Here is a 27060-nt window from a genome sequence, read left to right as displayed (position 1 = left end):
AATCAAACAAATTAGAAAAGAAAAAAGTTTATAGATTATAGATTCAAGGGTCGTTTGATCCTTATATAGATAGTTTCATAGCGGCGTGTCGTCGTTAGGGTTTCTGCACTAAAGGATCAAACCACCAATTGCAGCCATGGTTCTCAAGTATGCTCATTCTCTCTTCCTATCTTTTTCTTAAAATCATTTGGAAATCATGACTTAGCAATCTCATTTAAAAAAACTCATATATTTAATTTCTTGAAAAAAAAATTGAGGTTCGTGATCTGTCTTCAATGTCAACTTGATTAAATTATTATTAATTTATCTTCTTATTTATTTTAATTAAAATTAAATCATGAAATTAATATTTTTACATATCTTTCTGTTATATTTTTCATGTTAATTTGCATGAAAAATTAAAACTTACTTTTTAATAAGATGCGAAAGTGGAAAATTAATTTAGTTACTTTTGGCATTGGGCTTGTAGAATGTTCATCATGTGATAATCAGAGTGGGTTTTTAGAGTTTGTATATGCGGGTATATCAAGTTCGGTTAAAAATTATCTTGCAAAGATTATTTGTATTCTATGGGCATTCTTCCATTTTGCCAAAAGTTTGTAATTTGGTTTTGCCAACCTTGTATTCTTATCATGTTGGCATGTCAAGACCTAGCTTCGCTGGTTTAGCGAGGCCAAGATATGCCTCGGGAAAGGTATCAAATTCATTCGAGTCGATTCTTAGGTAAATTTCAAATTGAATTCGATTTGAAGTGGTCATTGTTATGTTGTTAGTTTGGTAATGAATAGTTTTCTTGTATGAATTTGTTTAGGTCTTCCTCTTTTCCAACTCAAAATGTAAAAGGTACTTCCACAACCATCTAAAGCCATCAAAACTTACATAGACAACCATATATATGTGTCACAGGGCTAGAATTTTAGTATCGCAATCTGTGCGGTCTTAGGCAGTTCTATCATTTCGAACATGCCTAACTCAGCCTAACTCCCACAAAGTGAGATTCTTGTAGAATTCCTCCAAGGCACCAATTTATATAGCGAAAGTTACTCAAGCCAAAAAAATGCTTAAAAGAACATAATAGTCGCATAAAGACAGTGCATGAGAGGCGTTTGAATAGATGCTTTTAATTGTTTTCACTCTCAAAGAATACAGGATACAGTGGATGCTATGGATGATTTACAACTGAGGGGGAGGCTCTCTATTCATAGTTGACCTCCCTCAAATCCAACGGTCTAGCTAAATTTACATCGACGGACAAGATGAAGCATATCCCTACAATTAAGGGATTTATAAAATTGCATAATCAAATCAAATCTAATCTTATCGAATATTATTCTGCACAATATTTTGAGATTAGTTTCCCTATTTACCAATATAACCTAACTTTTTATATCTACTTTATTGGGCCACTCGGGCTTCAAATAGATAGGCTTTTTCAATAGTTTTTTTGAATCGGGTCAGTTCTCGTGGGTCAAATAATCCCTATCTAACTGATATACCTCCATAAGATGCATTTGTACGATGTTTACAGGCTTTGCACCTTGACCCGTGACATTCTCACCACCCATTTTCGCAACGCCCTCATTGTGCTCTTGGAATGACACTAACTTGATTCACCTTGAAATTTTCTCGATGCCTTGGCTTTTTCTCAGTTATTCTCACTATTGGCTTGTCCTACCCCTCGAAACCATCACCTTGACTTCTGTTGGCTCTTAACTTGAAACGTCTCACTCGTTCATACATATCGTTCGTAAAAAGTTAACACTTTCACTTGCCCACATTGTGATTTTTCTAGATCTGGATTTGCGTGATCCACACAATTGGGCTTCTGCATGCCCACGTTGAACACTAGGTTGACCTTGAGTTTTACCAACAGCTCCGGTCTATACGTCCCTCAACTTTCCCACTTCAGAACTTTGAAAGGGCCCATATGTTTTCACCAAGCCAACAAGTTAGAATGTAAAACACTACCAAAGTGTTCGAAATATAGTTTACTCGTAGCATTTACTCATCCCGACAATCCAGTTTACATCACCACTTTTCCCCCAAAGTTTGATGCACAACCCACCTTTCCCATAAGTGGTAGATCTACTGATAACCATACAGGCCTCACAGTGGTCTCATGCTCCACTAGTATTTCCAAAGGGGCTTTCTTAGCAGTTCAATCTACCGAGTCAATTATCTTCCCATACGAAGCATCATCGGCTAGCTGGATTATCGACAACACATTGGTTCCAACCTTCATATCTCGATTCACCTACAAAATAATTCGTGATAACAGACCATTAACTATATGAATTTAATCAACCTAAGGAAAAAGAACCGCTTTAATCTTGTCAAGGAATTTCAAGTCAAGCATAAAATTGTAATCATTTAACTGGATTATCTCAAAATCTTCCTTACCCTTCCATTCACCGATTTGTAGCTCCACGCCTCGAGCTACTCCCATAATTAGGGCCTCCTCAAAATTTACCATTTTAATCTTCTTATTTGATTTCCTAATCAAAAGACCAAGTTTCCTCGTAGCTTTTTCCGATATGAATAAGTATGATGCTCTATATCAACAAGAGCAATCCTTTTCTGACCTGTGATGTTAATGTCCGCAAATATCAACCCCACCTCCATGTTATTCCTCTTCGTAGGAGTGAGTACCATTGAATTAAGCTTCGATGCCTTCTTCTTATTAGGCTCCGCTTTCTCCCTTTACTAGTCGTAGGATGCTTAACTCGCTCTAAAAAATTTCGCATCCTATGTAGACCATAAGGAAAGAAGCACTTCACTGACTTCTTACCACTCAGTTTGACCCTCTTGGCATTACCTCTACTCAAGATCACACCAAGCTTTATGGGCACTTCCTTTAGCTCATCATTCCCTTTGACAGCCAAAAACAAATATATCTTTGGGTCTTTAATCATATGCGGTCCCTTGCAAAGGTAGCATTTTATGTTACTCCCCTTTTCATTCGGGTTGTTGGGTCTCTATTTCCCACTTCGTGGTTTCTTATTACCACCGTCTCTACTACTACCATTGCTATCATTGCTATGTCCCTCTTTATCTTCCTCATGGTCTCACCTAGCATTACACTTCCTATTAGGTTTGGAAGACTCAAATCTGTCTTTCTTCAGGACAAATTCAACTAAGGACTCTGCTACTGTCATGGCTTTGGTACGTTCCTGGACTCCTCGGCGTTGCAACTCTTGTTTCGCCTCTTGCTTCACCCATGGCTTCAACCCATCCATAAAGGAGAAAAATGATTCCTTTTCGTTCAAATAAGAAATTTAGAGCATGAGTTTATTAAACTCCCACACATACTCCCTAACTGTAGCGCCCCATTCCTGACCTTTAAGAAGGATCCAAGAATGGTGTGTTACAGCCTTAAAATCTTTTCCGTACAGAAATGTAATTGGTGGAACCTTAGGTTTAAAAAAGCAGTTAGGTCTATACTAGCAGAAATATATAAAACATTAAGCTTAAGGACCTGAACACTTTTAAAACATAAAACTTCATTACAAGGATTTAAGAAAAGAACACAGTTTAACAAATGCAAATTTTAGTTATAAAATATTTTTATTTAAATTTCAAGCCTTGATGCCACCATCATTTGTCATGCATAATACAAAATCACTAGAAGCCTTACATAGTATGTATCCTCTGGCTTAGTTCTTGAAGATAAACTTACTCTATTTATCTTCCCTTATCCAGACCACCAAAGAAATAATACAAAATCACTAGAAGCCTCACATAGTATGTATCATCTGGCTTAGTTCTTGAAGGTTCATTTATTTCTTTGGTGCTCTAGATAAGGGAAGATAAACAGAGTAAGTTCATAAACTTTAGTGAGTTCTATAGGGACCATTAGGATATTTATACACCACACAGATATGATGACTCTTCCCAACTCAGTGGAACATACAGTTCACCCATTGGCGAATACACCACACAAATTGACTTCATATAGCTTGCCTATTGATGAATACCAAACTTACACAGACTTTAATAGAATAGGAATCATTTTGGTGCATACACAATGCCCATGCATTCATGCAGACAACCTCTTTTGTGCTAGCCAAAAATCCTAGTCCGTGTTCAGAGATTGTATCGTTCGTTCCTTTTTTTTTTCTTTTGTTACATTTTGCTAATTTGGTTTGCATTACACTTACCTTATCAAAGGCTATATGATGCCACTAATATATCTCGATCTGTCAGTTTAATGCTTTTTACAATGAAGGCAATGCCATGAATTCACTTCTTTTTTTTTGACCATATGATTCCTTTTTCAGAGTAAAGTGGGTAATGACTCAGCATGAAGTAAGACCCTTTCATTTCTTATACTAACATGCAAAGTCAAAATTTTCATCAGACAGACAAACTTACATCGAACTAGACATGTACAACACACATATAGGGTATGAAGGAACTCACCAACAGATGCAGCGGAGACTAAACAGCAAATCCCTTGTCTTTTTCTCGAGAGCTTTCAAGAGTTTCTTGAGCTATAACATAAATAGTTAACTTATCATATCATGTTTTTCAGAAGAACTAAAAGCTTTCAATAACACTTAATCAAGAAACCTAGAATCTAGAAGTTTCCTTCCCTTAATCTCTAGCTTGTCCCTAAAGCATGAAACCTTAAGGCCCCATAAAAAAATCACAAAAACAGCTAGAGTTTCATCGTTATTTACCAAGTTTCACAATAGTGAAGTTAGCTGATTAAAACGAACTCTAATCTTTTAAACAAGCTTTGGCTTTAACGCTTCCTAAAAAACGTAGAGAGAATTTTGAAAAGAAGTATGAATTGCCAAAGAAATTATAGTTATTGTTTAGGAAGCTAAAGTTGGCTTTATATAGGTGCACAGAAAAGGAAAACTTAGTGGACAAGCTTATTTCCTTCCACTAACTTTTCTTCGATACCCAAGACTAATAGTTTTCTCTTTCATCTTAAATGCATGTCCTTTCATATTTAGAAACTTTGTCCAATCCTGACTAGTCCTCATTAAGCCAACTAAATAGTTTAATCAAAGAATAAAATAACAATATATTACTCGTTCTTATCAGACTAGGGGTTTAACAATAGAACTCACTATTTTCATCTATCTGCTGGGGCACCATATTCTCCATTGAAGAATTCGCCAAACTTTAGAGCTTGCCTAATTAGGGCTTCGCCCAATGGCACATTCGTAGACCTTAAGTACTTAAAATTCTAACCATTTCCTTACTCGAAAGTCACACTATAAGCCTTAGTTCAATTAATAATACTCAAGTACTACACTTCGTTGGGCGGGATGTTACACTAATTGTGCCTCGTTGTGTACGTCGTTGCAACTTTTTCTGAGCTTCATCCTCGGCATACTTAAGGTAAAACTGTGCATTGAATTCCTTTTGAAACTCCACCCAAGTCCCAATCTCAGTCTCACCACGTGTCACATTTGTGGACCTACGATGCCATCATAACAAAGCAACTTTAGTGAAATACATGGCAACAATGTTTACCTTAGTACCATCATCCTCAATGCTCATTGTTCGAAATTATTGCTCCATTACCCAAAGAACTACTTCTCTCATAGACCTTGCCCCCTTGAATTCTTTTGGTTTGGGAACATCCTTTGCTTGTTGCTTCGTCCTCGAAGCCAACATTCCATTAACAAAGAAAACCTTGGAAATCTTGAGCTCCCTTTTAAGTTCAGCGATCTCTTGATTTGAAGCTGACACCACAGCCTCGAAAGTATCGTTCTGTCTCGTCAACTTGTTCTCTATAAAACAGAGAGAATCCCGCACATAGTCCTTAAGCTACTTCTTCATGGATTGCAACCCTTATGTGAGTCCTCGCCCAATTTTCTCTAATGTTTCCCACACATCCTCAATAGACTTCTCGAGTGACCACTTGCCCTTCTAAAGCCGACAAAATGTCCCTCAATCGATCTACTTTTCTAGCCCTCCCATGGGTCTCTATTGGCTCACTCTGATCGGTAACTTTTTTCAACATCTCAACTATGCCTTCGTAACCCAAACTCTGATACCAATTGTCACGGGGTTAAAAAATTAGTCTCGCAAATACACCTAAGTCAACCTAACTCCCAGAAAGTGAAGATTCTTGTAGAATTCCTCCAATGCACCAATTTACATAGAGAAAGCAACTCAAGCTAAAAGAATGCTCAAAAGAACAAAATAGCCACAAAAAAATAATACACAAGAGGAAGGCTATCTATTTATAGTTGAGCTCCCTCAATTCCAACGGTCTAGCTAAATTTACATCGACGAATGAGTTGAAGCATATTCCTACAATTAAGGGATTTACAAGATTACATAATCAAATCAAATCTTATCTTATCAGATATTAGTCTCCGGAATCTTCTAAGATTAGTTTTTCTATTTATCAAGGTAGCCTAACTTTCTATATCTACTTCATTGGGCCTCATGGGCTTCAAATAGATAGGCTTTTTCAATAGTTCTTTGAATTGAGCCAGTTCTCATGGATCAAGTGATCTTCATCTAATTGATAGACCTCAATGAGAAGAATTTTGTGCGATGGTCACGGGCTTTGCACCTTGGCCTGTAACATAGGAATCAACATAAAAAAAGCCAGTGTCATTTGTGTAAAACTAAATTTCTTTCAAAAATTTGCATTCCATTTCTTTTTCCAATGTCATTTGAAGGAAGTATATTTGATCATAACTTGAGAGCAAAGATCATGTTTAGCAGTCAGATTTATTACTGCATATTACTATTGGTAATAAAACAGAAAACATTGAACAAGGTTGGGCATATCATTTTACCTATCATCTATCTAATAAAAGTTAGAGAAATATCAAAGAATGATTATTTTATGTCTCTCAAAATTGGATGTGAGTGTTGGATATGGATATGTGTTTAACCTGATTTTCTATTATGAGATGATTTCTAAAATTAAAAAATAACCAAAGTAGAGAAGAAACATAATAGAAATGAGGAGAGACAGACTGGAATATTTTCTGATTAATTGATGACTCATAAAACATGTTTGCCTCATTCCCTCTGGTTCTGTTATATGGGAAAAAAGAATTGCCACGTGGAACAAAAGAAAAGAAAATTATTATAGGGCTAGCTAAAACACATCGTTTTGTATCAGTAGATTAAAACGAATTGTTTTATTAAAGTCCTCCTATTTTAAACGTTGTATTGCATATTAACTTAAAACATAGCAAAATTAACGGAACTTAAACCCATTTCAACTAATTAATTCATCCCATCAAAAGATCATTAACCTCAAGGATTAAAGTCCGGATATTGTTGCTTAAGGATAGACAAAACCTTCCAAGTAGCATATTCTGGAAATGAGTTTGTCCACTCCACCAAGACCTCAGTGACAACTTAGTGACCCTTTTTGGTGACTCGACGATCCAAAATTTGAGATGGCTCCTTTAATAACATACCTTCAGGCTCAGTAGGTGGCACTGTGGCAGAGACAAGTTGGTGACCAACATGACATTTGGGCTGAGAAATATGGAAAGTTGGGTGGATATTAGTGCCAAGGGGCAGGTGCAAGGTATAGGCTACATCACCAACCTTAGCTTTAATCAAGAATGGTCTAAAAAGTATTGAAGAAAGCTTCTGATTATTTTACCCTTCTCAATGAATGTTGTTGATAGAGTTGTAATTTTAAATACACCCAGTCACCTACTAATAAGCTTTTGTCACTTCTCTTCTTATCTGCATAGTGTTTCATACGGTCTTGGGCACGTTTAAGGTGGTACCTGAACAACTTTCGAGTAACTTCTCTTTGTTGTAGGCTACAGTCCACACTATTGACCATGGAATATCCAACTAAGTAAAGGAGGTGTTGGAGAGGTGGTTGACCATATAAAGCCTCATAAGGAGTGGTTTGAATGGCAGAGTGGTAGCTAAAGTTGTAACACCATTTTTCCAGTAAGAGCTAATAAACCCAATCCCTAAGTCTTTCAACTATCATACAACATAAATATCCCTCGAGACATTGGTTGAGTACTTCTGATTGCCCATTAGTTTCTAGGTGGAAAACTGTAGATGGCTTATTTTTAGTGTTAAGCCTTCGAAACATCTCTTGCCAAAATGAGCTAGCGAACACTCGATTCCTATCAGACACAATAGCATCAGGTAACCTATGCAACTTATAAATGTTATCCAGAAATGCTGTAGCCACAGTAGCAACAGTATAAGGGTGAGCGAATGCTATAAAATAACCGTACTTGGTCAGTCGATCAATAACCATCAAGATTGTATCTCTCCTTTTTGAGAAAGGTAAGGGTTGAAGGAATAGGCAAGGGTTGAAGGAGACCAAGCTAAGCAGCAGTGTCATATTTACAATGCTGACACACTATGCACTATTTGACCCACTTATTGACATCAATATTAATCCCTTTCCAATAGAACCTATTGGCTATCCTATGCCTAATAGCGTGAGTACCTGAATGGCCCCTAGTGTCACGGGCCACAGATCAAAGCCCGTGACCATCACACCAAATGCATCCATTGGAGGTCTATTGTGTAGATAGGGATCATTTGCCCCACAAGAACTGGCCTGATTCAGTAAGCTGTTGGAGAAACCTGTCAAATTGAAGCCTAGTTAGCCCGATAATAAAGATATGGCAACTTAGGCTATTTTGGTAACTAATTTTAGAAGATTGATAGAATCATATATTGTAAAGATTAGATTAAATTTGATATGACATATCTTGTAAATCCATAAAATCAATGGATATGGTTAATCTCGTCCGTCAATGTAAATGTATCTTGACCGTCAGTTTTGGGGAGCCCAACAATAAATAGAGAGCTTCCCCCTCATTTGTACCCACTCTATTCATTGTTTCATTATTCTTTGTGAATAAGAGATTATTGAGAGCATTTACTCAAACACTTTGTGTGCGCTTTTCTGTTGTTTTTTTTTCTTCTTTTTACATAAATCACTTCCGCTATACAAATTTGTTCCTTGGAGGACTTCTAAAGGAATCCCCACATGAGTAAAGGCTGACTTAGGCGAGTTTAGATAAACGGATTGCCTAAGGTTGTACGGATTGCGAGACGAAAGATCTAGCCCCGTGACACTAACAGCTCATTCATGAAAGTAGGTGAACAACTCCTTTCTAAGTGCCAAATCCAATCCCATAATAATTTTTCCCTTCCTTTCAAAAAAATGACCATCCCAAGCATATTTCGGATGAGATGAGGGCTGATGTTGTAGTGTTTCACAAAGGTTCTTGAGCCTCTAATCTTGTTGCCATGAAGTTTACACCCTGCTCAGTAAATTAGAAACTATAAAAGTGCTCCTTAATTTCCAACACCACCCTTCTCCAGTAGTAGGATGTCTAGATAACCCATCAGCTACCACATTGGTACTTCCTTTCCTATAGACCACATGAAAGTCGTATTCCAACATTTTTACAGTCCACTGTTGTTGGAAGAGGGTAATGGCTTATTTATTTGAAAGAAATTTCAGGCTCTGATGGTCAGTTTTTATACAAAAATGACGCCTTACCAAATATGAATGCCACTTTTTCACAACTAGTAAGGCTACTAACATCTCTTTTAAATATATTGAGAGGGATTGATGTTTAATGCCCAGGGCTTTTTTGAAATAAGCAATGGGGTGGCCCATTTGTTGTAAAATTGCTCCCATACCGGTACTACTTGCATCATTGTCAATGTAAAATTCTACTTGGAAATTAGGCAATGCAAGGACAGGTGTAAAACTCAAAGCAAATTTCAAGGACATGAAGGCCTGATCAGCTTGAGGTGACCAACTCCAACTTTCCTTCTTTAACAATTCAATCAATGGTTTGGCTATAGACCCATATCCTTTGATGAACCTTCTATAGTACCCTGACAACTCTAAGAACCCTCTTAACTCCTTAAGTGATTAAGAAACTTTCCAAGGCTTACATTGTCTATTTTTTACTTATCCATAGCTACCTTTCCGTGTGAGATTATGTGCCCCAAATAATCAACCTGCTCAACTCCAAAATGGCACTTACTTTTCTTTGCATAGAGTTGTTGAGCCTTTAGGATGTCAAACACCTTCCTTAGATAGTCTAAATGATCCTACTAGGTCACAAAATAGACAAGTATATCGTAAAAGAAACTAGCACAAACTTTCCTAAAAGAGGCTTAAATATAGATTTCATAAGGTCCTGAAGTGTAGATGTGACATTAGTGATATCGAATGGCATAACTAGAAACTCGTAGCACCCTTCCTGTGTCCTAAATGTAGTCTTATGGATGTCAGGCTCCTACATCTTGATCTGATGGTAGGCTGATCTAATATCCAACTTGGAAAACACCACTACCTTCCCTAATTTTCCAATAATTCTTCAATGGTAGGAATTGAGAATCTATCTTTGATTGTTAACTAATTCAAATGCTTGTAATCTACACACATTCTTCATGTGCCATCTTTCTTTTTCACCATTACCATGAGAGAAGCAAAAGAACTATTTTTGTCTCTGATTATGCCAGGCTGTAGCATTTCTTGGGTCATCCTCTCAATTTCATTCTTTTGTATCGCAGGTGTAACACCCCTAACCCGAATCCGTCGCTGAAATAGGGTTACGGAGCATTACCAAAATTTACAAATTAATTTTCAGACATTTCATTTCATCTAGCATTCATATTTGAAACCAACCAAAATCAAAACATTAATGAGTCAACGTTGGCCAAATTAACTTATACATGCCATTATAACCAGAATCAAATCATCCAAAATTAATACCATAGTACTCATGAAGCTATATTCATCAACTCACAAGGTGAATAAATTCACAGTATCACTTACATATTATCCCAAACTTAGTAGGACTTTATATAACTTTAACTTTTCATAATTTCTTTATTTTCATTTGCATTTCTTTACTTTCCACACTTATTCCATATGCGTGACACACAAGTCATAAACATATCATTCAATCATAGTCACAAGCTAGTGCATTTAAGTAAAGGCTTTTCCGAATTGATCACATGATAAGTCATTTCATAAGAAATTGCATAATTTAAACCATACCACTTTTTCATGAACACTAGCATATTTTCCCTCAAATACGTATCAATTCAATGCTTCCATTAAATAATCATATTACTATTCAACCAATAGCTTGGTACTTGCCTAAGCATCAAGCAACAACACTGGTTAGTGTACTTGCACACATTACATATAACCTCATCATGCATAATTTTCTTGTATCAGCATATTAAAGATAATCATACATTTATATGTCATGATACATATCATTCATTTCATTATTTCGATATTTCATGTACCATCATTTTCATGAATTTCGCGTACATACCGGTAATAGTTCATTTCAAACTCATGTTATCTCACTTCAGAACTTTACCCGTTATATCATTTAAATATCAATGGTTACATTTATTTTAGATCAATACCAATAATAATCTATAAATCTTTCAATTCAACCACATAAGTCTTTTATCGTTTCTTTCTGTATCAAAGAACGACTTACGAATATGAGTACATCGTTTTTAGAAGCCCGAAGGCTGAACTTAAGCTCATGAAAGCTAAACAGATAGTAAACACGAAAGTTCGCAACAAATGCTGAACCTCGGTTTACTTGGATAATTTGTCGTTAATTCATCCTTTACATTTGTAATGCCAAAACCCAGTTATGGTTTTATCTGTCAATTCATCCTTTGGCACTGAACAACTATACTCAATCCTGCGTTCAATCCAAACTTGGTATTAAATTCGATAATATATTTCCAATAATAATTCAATTACATGTTTTCTATTACCCTTATTATTTTCCATATTTATCCAGTTGAATTTCTTGAAAATTCGATATATTTTCAGAGGTACACTTTTAGTGTACAAATTCGGGTCTGTCAATTCATATTCATGTGCGCACATTTCCATTTCAGAGAGCACACTCCCGCGAACCTCATCCTTACAGCGGGATTACCAGTCCAGGCTAAATCCCCTATAATATAAACTCATAGAGTATTGTCGAGATTACTAGTCCAGGCTAAATCCCTTACAACGACAATTACTCTAATGAGCTTAGATCTGAATTACCAGTCTAGGCTAAATTCAGACCCTAATTTGGATTACCCGTCCAAGCTAAATCCGTTTTCCACATATTCTTCGGGAGAGCTATATCAGGATAGGATCACCCGTCCGGGCTAGATCCTTTTTACCGTCAATTCCCTTTCAGAGATCCATCGAATTTTTCTTTCATTCAATCGGGATTTATTTTCTCTTTTCATCAAGAATATCAATACTTCATCAATTATCATACAATAAACATCCAAATCATATTCACATCAAGAAAAATATATTTCAAGCATTTAAGAATATAATTCACATTATACGAACTTACCGGGCTAAATTGCAGAAATACTAAAATTTAGGGACATTTTGGTAATTTTCTATTTTCCTCGAATTTCCACCCAATCTTGATCTAAATTAACATTTCATTCAATTTATAATAAAACAATTCATTTCATGCAATTTGGTCATTTTTGACATTTTTACAAAATTACCCTTAAAATTTTACTTTTATTCAATTTAGTCCCCGAATCTAAAACATGTAAATTAGCTATTTTAAAATAAACTCATATTAGCTGAATATTCACATATATTTTTCCTCATCTTCCACTCCATTCCACATCCTTGATATATATATAGTCACTAAATTAATTATATCTTAAGCTACAGAACTCCGAATTGAGATCCGAAAATTTTCTCTAAAACTAGACTCACATATCTTCTTACCATAAAATTTTTAGACTTTTTGGTTTAGCCAATAAGTACAGTTTATTCTTTAAAGTTTCCTCTGTTTCACTGCTTAACAGTTCCAACCCCTCTTCACTAAAAATTAATTATCTCTTTGTAAAGAATTTTTATGATATTTCTATTTGTTTATATTGAAAATAGACTCATTCAGGATTTTAAACATATAAATTTAAGTCCATAATGATTTTTCTTCAATTTTTTATGATTTTCCAAAGTCAGAATAGGGGAACCCAAATTCATTCTGACCTTGTCTCACAAAATTTATTATATCTCATGATTTACAATTCCATTGCTTATATCGTTTCTTCTATGAGAAACTAGACTCAATAAGATTTAATTTAATTTTTTATTCATTCTCTAATTCGATTTCACAATTTATGGTGATTTTTCAAAGTTAACCTACTGCTGCTGTCCAAAACTGTTTTAGTGCAAAATATTGATTATTAAGTTTATAACACTCTTATTCCCTTTCTCTATAATATTTCCCATCACTTTCTCTTATTTTCCTTCACTAATATATCAAAAACATAAGACCTTTTATAAGAAAACTCTACTATAACATCATTTCCATGCTTTTTCAATAATATCACACTTAAAAATATGTTCACATCTTGATGTTCTTACCTTGTCCTATTGGTTTCAACCTTTAAGTTGATTTTCTCTCTCCTCCAGCTTCTATTAATTGAATCTAACTTGATATTATAGCTCCCCATAGTCTTCTTGTTATTTCTCTCTCTTGATGGCTAAGGAAATTCTTTTGATTTCTAGGTGAAAATGATAATTTTTTTGTGGAATGACCAAATTGTAAAGAAAAGAAAGTTTCTTTCTTTCTTTTCTCCCATTACGTTGGAATGCATGGGAGGTTGATGATGATTCTTCATCTTCCTTTTCTTATATATATACTAAATAAAATAATAATAAAATAATAAAATATCATTTAAAAATCAAATTAAAATATTAATAAACTAATATTTATTTATTTAATCTAAAATATCTCCAACATCATCATTATCTTCTAGATTTCTCTCTCTTCTAATTGACCATTTTGCCCTTTATGATCTTTTAAAATTCTATTCTTGAGTCATCACTTAATTTGGTAAAATTACAATTTAGTCCCTCAAAAATTTTCACCTTTTTCAATTTGGTCCTAATCCATCCATTTTCCTTAGTTTCTAGATCATTCCACCCTTAAAATATTTACACCATTGGTTCTTCAAATTTTTCAATTTACACTTTAACCCCTCAAATTTTGAGTATTTACTCTTGAACAACAAAACTTTTCTCACTTTTGCGATTTAATCCTTTCTTGAATTAATATGTCATAATATACTTCCCAATGTTGGCATAACTCAAAATTACCCTTTTTATCACTTTATTTCCTTATTTTACTATATCAGAGATATTATCTTACTTTCTTACTGTAGAAATTTTCGGGGTATTACAGTAGGATACCTATAAGGTCTCAGCTTCACCACAACAACCTCATTCCTCAAGGGAATTTTGTGGTCTTGAAGCCTAAGAGGTGGTAGTCCTTTAGGCTCTTGGAATATGTCCTGAAATTTCTCCAACTAGGGCTGTAAAATATTAGGAATAGATACTATCATGGCCCTAGAGATGAATGTGTTAGAGTAGACACTAGTTGGCATAAGGTCCTAGAGGTCCTCCTGCCAAAGAGAAACACTTGGAACTCTGAGAACCTTCTACTAAATGGAGATTCCTAGGTTGAATACCACGCAAGAAAAAAGTCTATCCTTTATGCACAAACTTCATGATTAGAGAACTAAACTCCCAAGTGATGGTTCCTAGGGACAACAACCACTACACTCCCAAAACCAAATCACACTCTTTGAGGGGCAAAACATTAAAATCAATATAGAATTCAGTGAACTGCACCTTTCATTAAACTGCCTTACAGATTTCCCCAGCTATCAATGTGGCTCTATTGGACATTGTTACTTTCAATTTGCAGATAGGGCTCACTAGTAGTGACAGCTGTTTGACTAGCTTAGCACTTATGAAATTGTAAGTGCTACTAGAATCGGTAACAAAATAACCCTGGTATGATCAATGTTGGCTGCTACCCTCATGGTATGGATGCTTTGAAAACCCTTTATAACATGTAAAGATAACATTGGGCCAGAAGTAGGTTATTCCCCTAAGCTCAAATCTTCTAACAGATCATTACATTATTGGAATTCCTCAGTATCACCTTCTGCAATAGGTTCTAATAATAATTGGTATAACTTGAATTTCCTGCACATGTGACCAAGACTATATCTTGCTCCACACCAGTAACAAAGTCCCTTCTTCTTCTTATCCTTTATCGTAGCAGGAGATAGAGACCTAGGTGCTCCTTGAGACAACCCTAAGGTTCCAGTTGATCCCCTATGGACAGACCCTAACTCAATGATGGTGAAGAAATTGACCCCTTATGAGCATTGGAATTCAAGACAGATGGTAGTTTGGTTCTAACTTGAGCACCCCATCTAGTAAATAATCCTTGTTTTGCGGAGCCATTGAGGATGGCTTTTCTACCTGTCTAGTAGTCAAAAAACCCTCCATCAATATTGTGGGTTTAAAAAGTTGTAGATATTGTCCCACTTCTGCTCTCAAATTGCTGATAAAAATGCTAAGGGCATATGGTTCTAGTAAATACAGTTGGTTTAGCAGACTAATGAAAGAGTCATGGTACTGATCCACTGACCCTACATGCTTAAGAATTGCTAAGTCCATCATAGGGTCTTGAAAAATTTGTGCATAGGACTCCCACTCCAGCATTTGAAACCCACCCTACATTTCAGCATAAAAGTGATGCCAATCTAGGGCCCTTCCTTCTAGGTTCAACATAACCACCCTTATTCTAACATTCATAGGTACCTCCTTGGCTACGAAAAACTAACCTTTATGTTACCTAAATGTTGAGAGCCACTATCAATCCTTTGCGGTGGAAACATGGGATCCTTAGGAGGAAATCCTAGTGAAGGGCTACCCATCACTCATTTCCCTTTGTTAAATGCTGAAATTTTGCCCAAATACTACTTGAATACCCTATGCAGGTTACCTTGGAGTTCAGACCTCAGCACCAAATTCCTCTTTCAGTTCCTTAAATCTGTTCCCAATGCGATTGTCCAACTGAGAAAACTCAGAATGGAGCTTTGTAACTTTTTACTGCAAATAAGTGACCTCTTTTTGCAAACGTGTGGAAATTCCATCTCCGACTATGAGAAACGCCCAACTTTGATACCTTTGTTACGTGATGATTTCAAAATTGAAAAACAATTAAAGTAGAGAAGAAGTAGAATAGAAATGAGGAGAGAGAGACTAGGATCTTTTCTAATTAATTGGTGACTCACAAATATGTGTATCTCCTTCCCTCTGATTCTGTTATATGGAAGAGAAGAATTGCCACGTGGAACAAAAGAAAAGAAAATAGTTACAAGGCTAGCTAAAACACACTATTTTGCATTAGCAGATTAAAACAATTTGTTTCATTAAAATCCCCCTACCCTAAAAGCTGCGTTGCATATTATCTTAAAGCATAACAAAATTAATAGAAATTAACGGAACTTAAACCCATTTCAACTAATTAATTCATCCCTTAACAATTTCAAATCTTTTAAAGTTTTATCATGTATTTGGAGGATCATATCTTTATACTTATGTTTAGATATTCAGAGGACATGGATGCTTCAAGAAAAAAAATGGAGCAACATAGTTTATTGTTTGTATGTGCTCTTACTTATTTACTTTCATGTTGTTTGCATGCATTTAGGACATTGCCCAAGAGGCTGTGAAGAAGAGGAGACATACCACAAGAAGCCCTAATTTAGATCCATTTTTGGTTCCATGTTATAGGTTATACAAAAGAAGAGGAGTGAGAAACCTAACGTACGTGATGCTGCAAGGGAAGCTGCTCTCCGGTGTGTGGTTTTTTTTCACATATAAAATTCATCTTTTCTTGTCATTGCTGATTTTGAAATGTATTATGTTGTGTATTAATGGGAATATTTGTTGTTAACCTACTTTGCAGTGAAATAAAGGAAAGGATTAAAAAAAACCAAGGACGAAAGAAGGCAAAGAAAGACGAACAGAAAAGCAACAAAAGATGTAGAGAAAGGGTAACATCCCGAGCTTGGCAGCGGCGACAGAAAGTGCTAAGTTACTTGTTTTGTTACTCTGTTTTTTCCTAACCGGAGAAATAAGTAATATTTTTATTTTGAATTTATTGCCTTGTTGGCCCTGTTTTTTACTTTTGTGTTTATCCTGTCCCATTAATTCAGTGTTTTGAAAGTGTTGGGATTGATCCGATTAAGCAACAAGTAAAAAAAAATAGCGGAATAAATTAAGAAATTGAACACACAAATTTAACGTGAAAAAACCCCTCCAAAGAGGATAAAAAACCATGGGTAAAGATAATTTTATTATAATGGCAAAAGAACGAAGAGTACAAAAGATGGAGATAAAAATTAAACCCTGAAAACAAAGAACCCTCAAAACGTAAACACAAAATTCTCTAAATGTGTTATGAGTTCTAATCTCTTACGGGTGTACTTTCTAAGGTTGTAAAAAAGTCTATTTATAGGTTAAATTCATAGAACAAATAATAATAAAATAATGTCACTCGACTCGATGTTGATTCTGCATCTTTTACCTTTAACAAAACGAGAACTCCACAATATACTTTAATGTCACTCGACTCGATGTTGATTCTGCATCTTTTCAAGTCTAAAATACTCAATGAGATGAGATTCTTTAATAAATCAGGTACATACCTAACATCTGAGAGTGTCTTAATTGTCTCATCGTGTATCCTAATTTTAATAGTACGAATACCAATTACCTTACTAGATGAATCGTTTTCCATATGCACAACTCCACCTTCAACCGAACTGTATGTGGAGAACCATTCTCTATTAGGACACATGTGGAAAGAACATCCCGAATCTAGGATCCACTCGGACCTGAGCTTGGAGTTATCGCTCGTTGACACTAATAAGAAATCATCACCGCTTTCATCGGCCAAATTAGCACCAACTACATCTTCCTCGTTACTTTCAGCAGCTCTTTTATTTCGCAGTTTATAACAATTTGCTTTGACGTGACCTAACTTTTTACAACAGCGACACTTTTTGTCTCATTTCTTTGATGCTACCAAAACGGAAACTTGCCTATTTTCCTTGCTATCCAAACCAAACTCATTGTCGATTTTGTCTTTACTCAACAAATAACCTTTCAAATCTTCGAACGAGAGTTTGTATCTGCCATAAATCAGGGTCTCTCTAAAAGACTTGTATGAATGGGGTAAAGAGCACAATAATAGCATAGCCTGATATTCATCGTCAATATGAACCTTAGCGTTCTTTAAATCATTTAAAAGAGTAATGAATTGACTGATGTGATCTCTAAGAAGCTCACTTTCGTTCATGCAAAACATAAATTGACGTTGTTCCAACACTAAACGGTTAGCCAGAGACTTAGTCGCATAAAGAGTTTCTAACCTTTTCCACAAGGCAGATGAGGTCTTCTCCATCAATACCTCCTGTAATACCGTATTCGTGAGGCACAACTGGATTGTAGACAAGGCCTTTTCATCAAGCTCTTCCCATTCTGTTTGATTTAGATTCTCAGAGTTTTTCCCAGTAACAACTTTTTTCAAGCTGGTTTGAACTAGAATTGCCATCATCCGAACTTGCCACAGATTGAAATTTGTCTCACCATCGAACTTCTCAATTTCAAACCTTGTTGATGCCATCTCTGAATGGGCTGATTTATGAAAATTAAACTAGCTCTGATACCACTTATTGGGATCGATCCGATTAAGCAACAAGTAAAAAAAATAGCGAAATAAATTGAAAAATTAAACACACAAATTTAACATGAAAAAACCCCTCCAAAGAGGATAAAAAAACCACGGGTAAAAATAATTTTATTATAATGGCAAAAGAACGAAGAGTATAAAATATAGAGATAAAAATTAAACCCCGAAAATAAAGAACCCTCAAAACGTAAATACAAAATTCTCTAAATGTGTTATGAGTTCTATTCTCTAATGGGTGTATTTTCTAATGTTGTAAAAGAGCCTATTTATGGCCTAAATTCATAGTTCAAATAATAATAAAATAATCTAGACTAATTAGAGTTTGACTGAAACAAATAAACAGAGTTTAACTGAAATATTATTTCTCAAATTTGACTGAAATAGGAGTCATATTCAACAGAAAGAGCTTGGAATTGCACTGTTGTCACGCGATGAAGTAAAATACATCTCTTTGTTGCAGTAAACTCTCCAACAAAAGTCCTCAAAATTGATGCAAAATTGTTGCAGTAAACTCTCCAACAAAACTCTGGGGAGGCTAGGCCTAGCTACCTATATATTATCATCAGCTGAGTTGATGCAAAGAGATATGAAAAAGTGTTTTTAAACTTTTTAATAGAGATGGATTTCATTGAAGATGGAAGAAGGCCTAGAAGCTTTGAAACTGAACCTACACCTAAATGACGTCCTTGCTATCCTCTTTCACACACAAAAAAATCCAATAGGGTTGCGTAAAAGCATCTGAGTTGAGGCAACACTGTGACAGCCCTAATGTGGCCCTAGTCGGAAAGTGGTTTCGGGACCACAAGACCGAGTCGTAAAAATAATTAATTGCTATATTCTGTGCTTATTATGTGTGAACATGAGTATGTGGAAGTTTCATTCCCTAATTTTACCAATTGCATGAGAAAATTGTTAATAGGGATCGATTTGAGACATGGAGAAAATATGATAGTCCAATTTAAAATGGTCTATTAGTGCATGTACCAAAAAGAGTGGACTTGCATGTCAAATAGACCATTTTTGAATGTGAATGGCCGGCCAACACACGCATGCATTATGGTGTTCCCTTGTCTCCATTTTTTTATATTTGGTGGGAATTATGTATAATAAATTTATATTAGTAAGTGGTGATAAAAACAAAGTTCCATCATCTTTTCTATCATCTTGCCGAAACCATAAGGAAAAGAAAAGAAAAAATGGAAGCTAGGACATTCGGCCAAGTGAGTTTATAGATTAAAGTATGATATCATGTGGTTCTTTTGGCATTTTTTTTTGTGAAGTTGAGTTGTTTTGATGCTCATAACATGACCCATGTGTTGATTTTTGAGTTGTGTTGCAAGAAACCTTTGGTTATGTTCTTATATGCCAAAGTGATGATGTTTTGTAGTATGTGATTTGAAATGGTTATAGATGAATATGAACTAAGAAACATGTATTATTGAGTAAGTAGAAGATAGAAAGGGGTTTAAATGGGAGGTTCATTTGATTTATTTTTGTCCTTGTATGAAAAGTGGTTCTTGGTTAAGGCCGAATGAGTCATGCTAGATTAGTTGAAAAGAATGTTCATGTTATGAGGTAATTTGAATAATTGACCGAAACATGAAAGGAATAATGAAAGTTGTATTAAGTTTAATGTGCATACTTTAGTCTAAGTGTTGAGGAGTATTCGGCTAAGATAGTTGAAATGTGGGTGTTGCCGATTTTTAAATTTAGATTATGGGAGTGGCTATAATGGGCATTAAGATGTTGAACTTAAGAAATTAGAAGTAAATGAACTTGATAGTATTTAAGAGATAGAGGTGATAGATTAATGTTGCACATTCGGCTATGGTTAGGCATGTTGATGATCTTATCTTGATTTAGATAATTAGGCATAAAAGGGTGGTAAAGGGGATGGAATTGTCGAATGATTAGTTGGGTAACAAAAGAAGCATTCGGCCATCTCTTGAGAGCTTGTGTGATGTTGGGTTTAAAATTAGCAAAGGTAACTTACCTAATGCATGTGCATGTGTGATTAGATTTTTGATGATATGGTAGTTGCATGAGGTTATTAGCCGAATATACTAACATACATATACATGTGAAATTGGATTGTAAATATTTAGCAAGGTGGTTAAACTAGTTAAATTATTGATTTAGCTCAAGGAGTTAATGGAGGTGAATCGAGCAAAGGCAAAGAAAAGGTTATCGAGTAACCTGGAACCGTCTTACCCAACACGAGGTAAGTCATTAAGCATGTAGTTGGTATTATTTCAAATGGTCATAATGTTTATGTATTGATGCTGAATGGAATGAATAAATATACATATATATATGCATGTACGTATGTGATGATGAAATTGTTGAATGAAAGAAAAGTGGTAAGATGTACTGAGTTGTTGATCTCGGCACTAAACGTGCGGGATAACCATTTATGACCATGAGATTGGCGCTAAGTGCGCGGGATTAAATTGTACAGCACTAAGTGTGCGATTTGACTATGTTGCACTAAGTGTGCGAAATGAATATGATGCACTAAGTGTGCGAATTGACCATGCGGCACTAAGTGTGCGAGTTTGACTATGTAGCACTAAGTGTGCGATTTGATTACGTAGCACTAAGTGTGCGAGTTGATTATATAGCACTGAGTGTGCGGACTCAATATACATTCGTGAATCATTATGGACACTATGTGTGCGACACTATTGAGTCGATCGCGGACAGCGGATCGGGTAAGTGTCTTGAGTACATGGCTAATAGGTGCTATGCTTATACTTGGTGTTGAGCTCGGTAAGTTGAACCTATGTGACAACTATACTTGAAGTCACGTACATAAAATTTATCGTAGGATGGGTGAAAGGCCGTTTAGTCGTTTGATTGTAACGAAAATAAATTGATTTATGAAAATGCTTCAATGTCCTATTGATGAGTATATGGATTGTGAATGCATGAATTAATATGAAATTGAATCGATAGGTTGGAGGAACTATGGTATGGTTCGGTATGGATGGAGTAAATTGTCTTGTTCCATTTTGTTTCCTCTTGTGATAATGTTATTGATGGATGGTAGTACATTGCTTATGACTTACTGAGTTATAAACTCACTCGGTGTTTCCTTGTCACCCATTATAGGTTGCTTGGACTCATCTATTTTTGCGGGGTCAGGCCGTCGTCGAAGTCATCACACCGGATAGCAAGTTTTGGTACTTTCTTCTTAGTTGGCTTAGAAGAACATTTTGGCATGTATAAGCTATTACGTTGTGTTTGAATTTTGGCATGTAAACTTTAAGCCATGCGAAAATGGCACGAATGTTCGATTGAGTTGGATCAAGGGTAGGCATGAGATGGACCTAGTTACTTTCGTAACAGATGCTGGCAGCAGCAGTGTCATGAGATTGAAAAATCACTAAAAATAGTAGGAGTGGAATTAATTGATGAATAAATTATGTAATCGAAGCTCGATGAGTCTGCTTTCATGAGGAAGTAACGAAAAGATCATATGGGCAGTATATTAAGAGATAATCAGATTATAGTGGGACAGGGCCAGAACGGTTTCTGGATTCCCTGCTCCGACTTTGGAAATTCATTACAAATTAACCAGAGATAATTAGGGGTCGTACCATATATGTACAGATTCCTCTCTGAGTCTAGTTTTCATAGAAACAAACGGCATCAGTATTGAAGCCCTGTGTAGGGAGATATTCAAGTCATAATGGGAAAAGGTCAGTGTAGTCGATCCCTGCAACTTGGGAGACTTTGACTAATAAACTGTACTAATTGGTCCGACCAAAAATTCTAGAAAAAAATACATAGATGGGCACATGAGTCCAGTTTCGGGGAAAATTACAAAACTGATTTTCGAGTTACGAAACTCAAGATATAATTTTTAAAACGACTAGTACACAGATTGGGCAGTGTCTGGAAAATAAATTTTGTAAGGGGTTAAAGTCAGTTAACACCTCGTGTTCGACTCCGGTGTCGGTTTCGGGTTCGGGGTGTTACATTTGATTGGTATCAGAGCTATGGTTTAGTCGGTTCTAGGACTACCATAGCGCGTATGAGTCTAGCTATACATGCCGAATGTTAATGTTTAAATGTGTGATGACTTCTGACGGTTGAAATGTTTTTGTTTTGATTAGTAAATGGACCCCGGTGAAGAAAGAACCCTAACGGATGACGTTGAGAGTGTAGCGGCTGCTCCTGCACAAGGGACGCTGCCTGTTGAACCTCAGTCATCCGCGAATAATCAAGGTGAGGAGGCTAAACAAGCCTTCTTTACCATGATGAATGAGTGGGTCGCGCAATATGCCCGAACCAACCCGGCTGTCCAACAATTCCCAAATTTGAATAATCCACCCCAAGAGCCTGTAATGCCATCAGTCGCTGATCCTGTGAGGCTGAGTAAGCCACCTGTAGACTTGATTAGGAAGCGTGGGGCCGAGGAGTTCAAGGCCATAGTAACTGATGATGCCGAAAGGGCCGAGTTCTGGCTTGATAACACCATTCGGGTGTTCGATGAATTGTCATGCACACCCGACGAATGTGTAAAATGTGTTGTATCTTTGTTGCGAGACTCAGCCTACTATTGGTGGAGGACCTTGATTTCCATAGTCCCGAACGAGCGAGTAACTTGGGACTTCTTTCAAACGGAATTCCGGAAGAAATTTATTAGCCAACGGTTCATTGATCAGAAGCGTAAGGAGTTCTTGGAACTCAAGCAAGGCCGTATGACTGTATCTGAATACGAACATGAATTCGTAAGACTCAGTAGGTATGCCCGGGAGTGTGTAGCTGATGAGGTTGCTATGTGCAAAAGATTCGAGGAAGGATTGAATGAAGATTTAAAGCTACTAATGGATATTTTGGAAATAAAAGAATTCGTAACACTAGTCGAACGAGCCTGCAAGGCGGAAGAACTTGGAAAGGAGAAGAGGAAGGCTGAATTTGAAGCTAGAGATTATCGTAAAAGATCGACGGGTAAAGCTCCGTTCTCAGCTGTAAGAAGTTCAGGGAGGACATTAATAAGTCGAGGGTGACTGCGGGAATTTCCATCAGGGCAAGACCATCGATGGGCTCCCGAGCTACTTCGGTAGCTAGTGTGGGCAATAATCGTCACGAGAAACCTGAATGTCCCCAATGTGGAAGACGACACCTAGGTGACTGTTGGGGCAAGTCTACTAGCAGGGCCTGTTACGGATGCGGTTCGAAGGACCACTTCATTAGAGATTGCACGGAGCTGGATGAGAAGAATAAGATTCAAGGTGCAAGACCTAGTGGAGTGACATCTAGAGGTAGACCACCGAGAATTTTAGGAGGCAGGGGTGGTAGTCAGAGGGGGCCTCTGATACGGCCGATCGAGCCGAGAACCGTACTCCTGCTAGAGCATATGCCATTCGCGCACGAGAGGAGGCATCCTCCCCCGACGTCATCACTGGTACCTTCACTCTCTTTGATACTAATGTGATTGCATTAATTGACCCTGGTTCTACTCATTCATATGTATGCGAAACCTTAGCAACCAGTAAGACTCTACCTGTTGAGTCTACTGAGCTCGTAATTCGAGTATCAAACCCTTTGGGTCAATGCGTACTTGTTGATAAAGTGTGTAAGAGATGCCCTCTAATAATCCGAGAATCCTGTTTTCCGGCCGATTTGATGCTTTTGCCGTTCGACGAGTTTGATGTTATTCTTGGTTTGGATTGGTTAACCGCGCATGATGCGGTTGTGAATTGCAAAAGCAAGACTATCGATTTGAGATGCGCAAATAACGAAATAATCCGAGTTGAGTCTGCGGACTTAAGGGGGTTGCCAGCTGTAATATCAGCAATGTTGGCCCAGAAATATGTAAGGAAAGGGTGCGAAGCATACCTCGCGTATGTACTTGATGACAAGGAGTTAGAAAAGAAACCCGAATCGGTGCCGGTGGTTTGTGAATACCCGGATGTTTTTCCTGAAGAGTTACCGGGTTTGCCACCTGTTCGGGAGGTAGAGTTTGGTATTGAGCTTGTACCTGGAACTACGCCAATTTCGATCGCTCCGTATCGTATGGCACTAACCGAGTTAAAAGAGTTGAAAGCTCAGTTGCAAGAATTGACGGATAGAGGTTTCGCTCGACCGAGTTTCTCACCTTGGGTGCACCAGTATTGTTCGTGAAAAAGAAGGACGGAACCATGAGGTTGTGCATTGACTATCGTCAACTGAATAAAGTGACGATAAAGAATAAGTATCCGTTACCGCGTATTGATGATCTGTTCGATCAATTAAAGGGAGCATCGGTGTTTTCAAAGATAGATTTGAGATCGGGTTATTATCAGTTGCGGATTCGAGATTCGGACGTACCCAAAACTGCTTTCAGAACGAGGTACGGTCACTACGAGTTCTTAGTGATGCCGTTTGGGCTCACTAATGCCCCTGCGGTGTTTATGGATTTGATGAATCGGATCTTTAGGCCGTATTTGGATCGGTTCGTAGTTGTGTTTATTGATGACATCTTGGTCTATTCAAGAGATGAGACCGAACATGCTGAGCATCTGAGGCTAGTGTTGTAAATTTTGTGGGATAAGCAGTTATATGCTAAGTTCAGTAAGTGTGAGTTCTGGTTAAGAGAGGTTAGCTTCTTGGGTCATGTGGTATCCGCATCGGGTATTCGAGTTGACCCGAGCAAAATTTCAGCCATACTTAACTGGAAGCCTCCGAGAAATGTTACCGAAGTCCGGAGCTTTCTAGGGCTCGCCTGTTATTACCGACGATTTGTCAAAGGTTTCTCGATGATAGCCACACCAATGACGAAGCTACTTCAGAAGGATGTTAAGTTCGAATGGACGGAGAAATGTCAGAAAAGCTTCGATCAACTGAAAACTCATCTGACTGAAGCTCCAATTTTGGTGCAACCCGAATCGGGTAAAGAGTTTGTCATTTATAGTGACGCATCCCTACTTGGGTTGGGTTGCGTATTGATGCAAGAAGGTCGAGTTGTGGCCTATGCGTCGAGACAATTGAAGCCACACGAGAGAAATTATCCGACCCATGATCTCGAACTAGCCGCCATTGTGTTTGCATTGAAAATATGGCGACATTATTTGTTTGGCGAGAAGTGCCATGTGTTTTCGGATCACAAAAGTCTCAAATATTTGATGACTCAACGAGACTTGAATCTGCGACAAAGACGTTGGCTTGAGTTGTTGAAAGATTACGAGCTTGTCATTGATTACCACCCGGGAAAGGCTAATGTGGTTGCGGACGCCTTAAGCCGGAAATCACTGTTTGCTTTGCGAGCGATGAATGTACACTTGTCTGTTCTACCTGACAATGTGTTAGTAGCTGAATTAAAAGCCAAACCATTATTGACTCATCAAATTCGTGAAGCTCAGAAAGTCGATGATGAATTGGTTGCAAAACGAGCTGAGTGTGTTCCGAACAAGGAATCGGAGTTTCAGATTGATGATGATGGTTGTTTGAGGTTTAGAAGTCGTTTGTGTGTTCCAAGGAATTTGGAACTCATTCCGATGATTCTGAATGAAGCCCATTGTAGCCGAATGTCAATTCACCCGGGGAGCACGAAAATGTACAACGACTTGAAACGTCAGTTTTGGTGGCATGGTATGAAACGAGACATCTCCGACTTTGTTTCGAGATGTTTAATATGTCAACAAGTGAAAGCGGAACATCAAGTGCCTTCAGGGTTACTTCAGCCGATCATGATACCCGAGTGGAAATGGGACCGAGTCACAATGGACTTTGTGTCCGGACTGCCATTGTCCGCAAGTAAGAAGGATGCGATTTGGGTTGTTGTTGATAGGCTGACTAAGTCGGCTCACTTTATCCCCGTGCGTACGGATCTTTCATTGGATGAACTAGCCGAATTGTATGTCTCTCAGATTGTGAGATTACATGGAGTACCTATTTCTATCGTGTCGGATAGAGATCCGAGATTCACCTCACGATTTTGGAAGAAATTGCAAGAAGCTTTGGGTACCAAGCTGCATTTTAGCACCGCTTTTCACCCCCAAACTGATGGTCAATCCGAGCGGATAATTCAGATACTTGAGGATATGTTGAGGTGTTGCATCCTCGAGTTCAGTAGTTCATGGGAACGGTATCTACCTTTGATTGAATTCGCTTACAACAATAGTTTTCAATCAAGTATTAAGATGGCACCTTATGAGGCTTTGTACGGTCGTAAATGCCGTACGCCATTGTTTTGGACCGAGCTCGGTGAAAGTAAAATTTTCGGAGTTGATTTGATTAAAGATGCCGAACAGAAAGTAAATGTAATATGTGAAAGTCTGAAGGCAGCCACAGATCGTCAGAAATCGTATGCGGACTTGAAACGAAAGGACATTGAATATCAGGTGGGAGATAAAGTGTTCCTTAAAGTTTCACCTTGGAAAAAGGTACTCAGGTTTGGCTGTAAGGGCAAGTTGAGCCCGAGATTCATTGGGCCGTACGAAATCTCCGAACGAGTTGGTCCGGTTGCATATAGATTGATTTTGCCCCCTGAACTTGAAAGGAT

General features: G+C 37.2%; 1 long non-coding RNA gene across 1 annotated transcript; it reads left to right on the top strand.

Annotated features, from left to right (window-relative positions):
• The first annotated feature begins 26 nt into the window (after nt 1–26).
• Nucleotides 27–17035, top strand: LOC107898454 (uncharacterized). The gene is made up of 3 exons (XR_001684407.2): nt 27–147; nt 16524–16671; nt 16782–17035. It is a non-coding gene; the product is annotated as an uncharacterized lncRNA (long non-coding RNA).
• The last annotated feature ends 10025 nt before the right edge of the window (nt 17036–27060 follow it).

The sequence above is a fragment of the Gossypium hirsutum genome, chromosome D04 (genome assembly GCF_007990345.1).
Source record: "Gossypium hirsutum isolate 1008001.06 chromosome D04, Gossypium_hirsutum_v2.1, whole genome shotgun sequence".
NCBI classification, from domain to species: domain Eukaryota; kingdom Viridiplantae; phylum Streptophyta; class Magnoliopsida; order Malvales; family Malvaceae; genus Gossypium; species Gossypium hirsutum.
The sequence above is the reverse complement of the archived record's forward strand: the minus strand, read 5'-3'. Positions and strand labels throughout refer to the sequence as shown.